A 6,000-nucleotide genomic window follows, 5' to 3' on the forward strand; every position below is an offset into this window, starting at 1 on the left:
TCCTCCCACAGTCCAAAGATGTGCGGGTTAGGTTGATTGGCCATGCTAAAATTGCCCTTTAGTGTCCTGAGATGTGTAGGTTAGAGGGATTAGTGGGTAAATATGTAGGGATATGGGGGTAGGGCCTGGGTGGGATTGTGGTTGGTGCAGACTTGATGGGCCAAATGGCCTCTTTCTGCACTGTAGGGTTTCTATGATTCTATGATCTCTACTCCATCCAGATTCGGCACTTAGAATCAAAATGGTAAAATCGGGCCCTCGGTGTATTTTTGCACATGGAATGATCCCATTATATTGTAAAACTCCACTGCAGCTTCTTTCATGACGTTTGTTTGCTGTAGTTCACGGAGATTCTGTTTTAAGATTCTACTCGCTGACTAGATAAAACATCAGCTGTGAGTAATGCTGTAACTTCCGTCCGTGCCTCCGACTCGTTGGTTCAATAGACACCCTGGTCACAAATTCACTCACCACATTCCAAACACCTTGGTAGGGTCATCACTGTGTGGGTGAGAAAACCCTAAGCAATACTTAATCAGCTGTGCAGACAATAATATAAGACAGACAATCCAAGCCACTCTTGTGAACCTCCTAGTAAATAATCAGGGTGGTGAGGGTTGTCCTGGAAGCTGCTCGCATGCTGCTTTCTTATGAGTGACAAATAGTGTCACAAGTAGTCTTACTTTAACACTGCAATGAAGTTACTGTGAAAGTCTCCTAGTCGCCACACTCCAGCACCTGTTCAGGTACACTGAGGGAGAACTTAGCATGGCCAATGCACCTAACCAGCATGTCTTTCAGGCTGTGTTAGAAACCGGAGAACCCGGAGGAAATCTACACAGACATGGGGAGAACATGCAGACTCCGCACAGACAGTGGCCCAATCCGGGAATCGAACCCAGGTCCCTGGCGCCGATTGCGAGGATCTGAATGGTCACCTGGTTTGCAGACCTCTCCGTCAAATTATTCCAGGGAGCGACGGGGACACTAAAACTGTGAGAAATGTTCGAACTTTGTACAGGACTCACTACCAGCACGGTAGGTGAGGAAAAAGGGAAAGAGAGAGACAGGACAATCTGGAAAAACAAATATGGAAAGCACAACTTTTATTTCTAAGTGATGAGTCATTGCAAAAAGATATTTTAGCATTCAGTGAGGATACGAATCCATTCAAAGCAGGTTCTTTATGTATGAAGGAATAGCTGGTTGGTATAGGACGACTGATCAGTAATTATAGAACCATTTTGATATAAGTATTCTTCAGATAAATGTATTGAGGAAAAGCACAACTTACTGGTTGATTTAACAGCCCTGATGGAAAAATGAAGAGAAAAAAAAGCTCACATATAAATCTTTGGTAAACTTGTAATGTTTCTTTCTATTAAGTATGCATCTTCTGCGTGCCTATATGATTTTGTTCCACCTCATGTGTGAAATATATCTGCTATAAACTAAATTAAAAATACATTTGGAGTTGTACAGTAAAGTGGTCGTGATAATGAAATGTCACATCTGAATCTTAGAAAACAGTCAGGAGGCCATTTGTACGAATGTGGCATTCGGTAAAAAATAAAATGTGGCGCGCACCATGTGGATTCGGCAAAGGTGCTGTTAAGACAGGCAGAAAGAAAAACACTTGCGTTTATGTAGCACCTTTCGCAGCCTCAGCGCTTTTTGACATGCCAGCTATGGCTCAGCTAGTCGCAGTCTTGCTTCTGCGTTGTCCCTGGGTTCAAGTCCCCCTCCAGGACTTAAAGCAAAAAAACCCCCAAGCATAGCCAGCATCCCACTGAGGGAGCATTGCGCCATTCTCTCAAAGGTGATCTCTCTTGGAAGAACGGGCGGCACAGTGGTTAGCACTGCTGCCTCATAGCGCCAAGGACCCAAGTTCAATTCCGGTCTCGGGTCACTGTCTGTGTGGAGTTTGCACGTGCTCCCCGTGTCTGCGTCAGTTTCCTCCGGGTGCTCCGGTTTCCTTCCACACTCCAAAGATGTGCGGGTTAGATGGATTGGCCATGCTAAATTGCCCCTTAATGTCAGGGGGATTAGCAGGGTAAATATGTGGGGTTACGAGGATAGGGCTTGGGTGGTATTCGGTGCAGCCTCGATGGGCCGAATGGTCTGCACTGTAGGGATTTTATGAACTACCACCCCTGCTTGGGCATTGCAATAGATTCCATGGCCTCTAATGGTGATGAGCAGGGGAGCTCTCCTTGATACCTTGGCCCACTCTCTCACAAACAGCGTTGTGATAATCATCAGATAATCTACTTTTGTGCCATTGATTGAGGGATCAATTTTGGCCAGGACACCGGGAAGAACTCCTCTGTTCTTTCTTCAGATAGAGCCATAGGAATGTGCCCCATCCTCCTGTGAGAGCAGACCAGACCCCGGTTGAAAATCCCAGCTGAAAGATGGCACCTTCAACAGTGTGGCCCTCCCTTAGTGCTGCACTGGAATGTCAGCCTTGATTTTTATGTCCAAAGATGTGCAGGTTAGGTAGATTAGCCATGGGAAATGTAACGGGGATGGGCCTGGGAGAGGGCCTGGGTAAGATACTCTGTCAGAGAGTCAGTGCAGACTCAATGGGCCAAATGGCCTCTTCTGCACTGTAGGAATTCTATGATTCTATGAAACCTCGTGGAGGGTGCTACCAGGTTTACCAGTCTGATTCCGGGGATAGCGGGACTGATGCATGAGGAGAGATTGACTAGGTTAGGATTGCTTTCACTGGAGTTCAGACAAATGAGGGGGGAAATCTCATAGAGACTTATAACATTCTAACAGGACTAGACAGGGTAGATGCAGGGAAGATGTTCCCGATGGTGGGGGAGTCCAGAACCAGGGGTTACAGTCTGAGGATTCAGGGTAGACCATTTAGGACGGAGGTGAGGAGACATTTCTTCACCCAAAGAGTGGTGAGCCTGTGGAATTCACCACAGGAAGTAGTTGATGGCAAAACATTGAATGTATTCAAGGGGCGGCTGGATATAGCACTTGGGGCAAATGGGATCAAAGGTTATGGGGAGAAAGCAGAATAAGGTTACTGAGTTGGACGATTAGCCATGATTGTAATGAATGGTGGGGCAGGCTCGAAAGGCCAATTGGCCTCCTCCTGCTCCTATCTCCTTTGTTTCTATGTTTTACCAACTGAGCCATGTTGCTACGAACAAAAAGCCAAGTTATATTACAAAATGTTACATAAACAAAAGTCCCACTGAGGGAAAGTTTGCCCAAGAAAAGTTCAGAAACTTCTCTGAGTAGAACTGCAGCAGGAGTTTTAATGATTCCGAATTAAACTTTCTGACTGTGCCATCTGGTTTATTACCTTTCAAACCACTTTTTGCACTTGTTTGTAGATGCTGTCTTTGCACACTCTATAATTATCAATTCTGTGTGACAGTAGAATATTTCTGAATGCTTTCTATAAAAAAGTAGTTTTAAAAAATATATTTTGATAATGTTCAGTGAGATTGAATTCAATTACAGAGAAGGTTGGAATCAACATAACTTGAAACAAAAGCCTGTTTCATTCTGTGAGATTCCCTCAGCAGCAGCACACATTACAAAAGGGTTTAAGGAAAATCCCAGGACCTGGACCCACAAAGGCCTTATTCTTAAGTGTTCTTGTGGAAGCTATAAGCACCCCCACCACTCTATGTAATTAAAAATATCCGCATGCTGTTTGCAAGGAACTTTAAAAGCAAACATGCCATAAGGTAGCTGGTTTTCTGATTGAGGGTGCCGAATTTGCCATTTTTTATAGTCCTAAACCTATTTTAGGCTTAGGTCTATAAGATATAGGAGCAGAATTAGGCCATTCGGCCCATCGAGTCTGCTCCGCCATTCAATCATGGTTGATATGTTTCTCAACCCCATTCTCCTGTCTTTTCCCCGTAGCTTTTGATCCCCTTACCAATCAAGAACCTATCTATCTCTGTCTTAAATAAACTGAATGTCCTGGCCTCCACAGCCTTCTGTGGCAATGGTTCCACAGCTTCACCACCCTCTGGCTGAAGACATTCCTCCTCATCTCGGTTCTAAAGGGTTGTCCCTTTACTCTGAGGCTGTGACCTCGGATCCTACTAATGGAAACATCTTCCCCACGTCCACTCCATCCAGGCCTTTCAGTATTCTGTAAGATTAAATGAGATCCTCCCTCATCCTTCTAAACTCCATCGAGTACAGATCCAGAGTCCTCAAACATTCCTCATCTGTCAAGCTTTTCATTCCCGGGGTTATTCTCGTGAACCTCCTCTGGACCCTCTCCAAGGCCAGCACATCCTTCCTTAGATACGGGGCCCAATACTGCTCACAAATTCCACTTTTGAATAAGTGCAACAACAACTTGCATTTATACAGCACCTTTAATGTAGGAAAGCATTGCAAAGCACTTCACAGCAGTGCTACCAAACAAAATTTGGTACCAAGCCCTGGGAGGAAATATTAAGACATTTGAGCAAAAGTTTGGTCAAAGAGAAACGTTTTAAGCGCCATCTCACTCAGAGGCAGAGAGGTAGTTTAGAATTTATTTATTTATTTCTCATAGATTCAGAGAAACCTACAGTGCAGAAGGAGGCCATTCGGCCCATTGAGTCTGCACTGACCACAATCCCACCCAGGCCCTATCCCAATCACCCCATGCATTTACCCTAGCTAGTCCCCCTGACACTCAGGGGCAATTTAGAATTGCCAATCCACCTAACCTGCACATCTGGGAGGAAACCAGAGCACCCGGAGGAAACCCACGCAGACACGAGGAGAACGTGAAAATTCCACACAGACAGTGACCCAAACCAGGAATCAAATCCGGGTCCCTGGTGCTGTGAGGCAGCAGTGCTAGCCACTGTGCCACCCTGCCGCCCTAAATGTCACAAGTAGGCTTACATTAACACTGCAATGACGTTACTGTGACAATCCCCTAGTTGCCACATTCCTGTTCGGGTACACTGAGGGTGAATTTAGCATGGCCAATGCACCTAACCAGCAGGTCTTTCAGACTGTGGGAGGAAACCAGTGCACCCAGAGGAAACTTATGCAGACACAGGGAGAACGTGCAGACTCTGCACAGGCAGTGGCCCAAGACAGAGAGGTGGATAGGCTTGTGGATGGAATTCCAGAGCTTACAGCTTAGGCAGCACTGGTAGTTCAACTCATAATGCTTTGGAATGTCTGCTCCATGCTTCCAGCTTGAGCTTTTCCCTGAGTCCACACCCAGGCTTAACTAATCGAGCACAGTGAGCATCAATAGTAACAGATTCATATAATCAAACACAGAACAACCAAACACTACAGGTGGGGTAATTAAAATGGGGAATTTGCAAGATGCCAGAATGGGAGGAATGCCGATATTTTGGAGTGTAGGAGCTAAAAGACATAAGGAGGGGATAAGGCGTGGATAGATTTGAAAATCCGAGATAAAACGATAAAATTGTTGGACTGGAAGCCCATGGGAATCAGCAAGAACAAGGTTGATGGAAAAACAGGAGTTAGGATGTAGGGAAGCAAAGTTTTGAATGAACTCAAGTTTACAGAGGGTGCATGGTAGGAGTTGAAGTAATTAAGTCTAGAGCTAATAAGAGTATGGTTGAGGGTCTCAGGCAGAAGATGAGCTGAGGCTTGGAGGAGAAGTGCTTTATTTAGTACAGAGGCAGAAGTAACCTGCCTTTGTTGGAGAGAATCAGAGACTCAATGTAAACTAGGATGCCAAGATAACCTCCAAATGAAGGGCTGCAAGTCTAGATGCAGGGACACATGCCACTTCTCATTTGCCTTAGGATGGGCACAGGATATTGGAAACTAGGAAGAGAGCACAGATGTGAATGGCTGTCCCTGTGGAAGTGTCAAGTACCCAAACCTAACTCTGCAAATGTGGCCTATTACAGGAAGGAATGCAACAATTCGTTTTGTGGTGCCAATGGCCAGTGGCGGGATCTTCCGGTCCTGCCACTGTCAGCAGGTTTTCCTCTGTCACATGGGGATCTCATGGCGGGAGGGGGA

Source organism: Mustelus asterias, chromosome 7 (genome assembly GCF_964213995.1).
Source record: "Mustelus asterias chromosome 7, sMusAst1.hap1.1, whole genome shotgun sequence".
NCBI classification, from domain to species: Eukaryota; Metazoa; Chordata; class Chondrichthyes; order Carcharhiniformes; family Triakidae; genus Mustelus; species Mustelus asterias.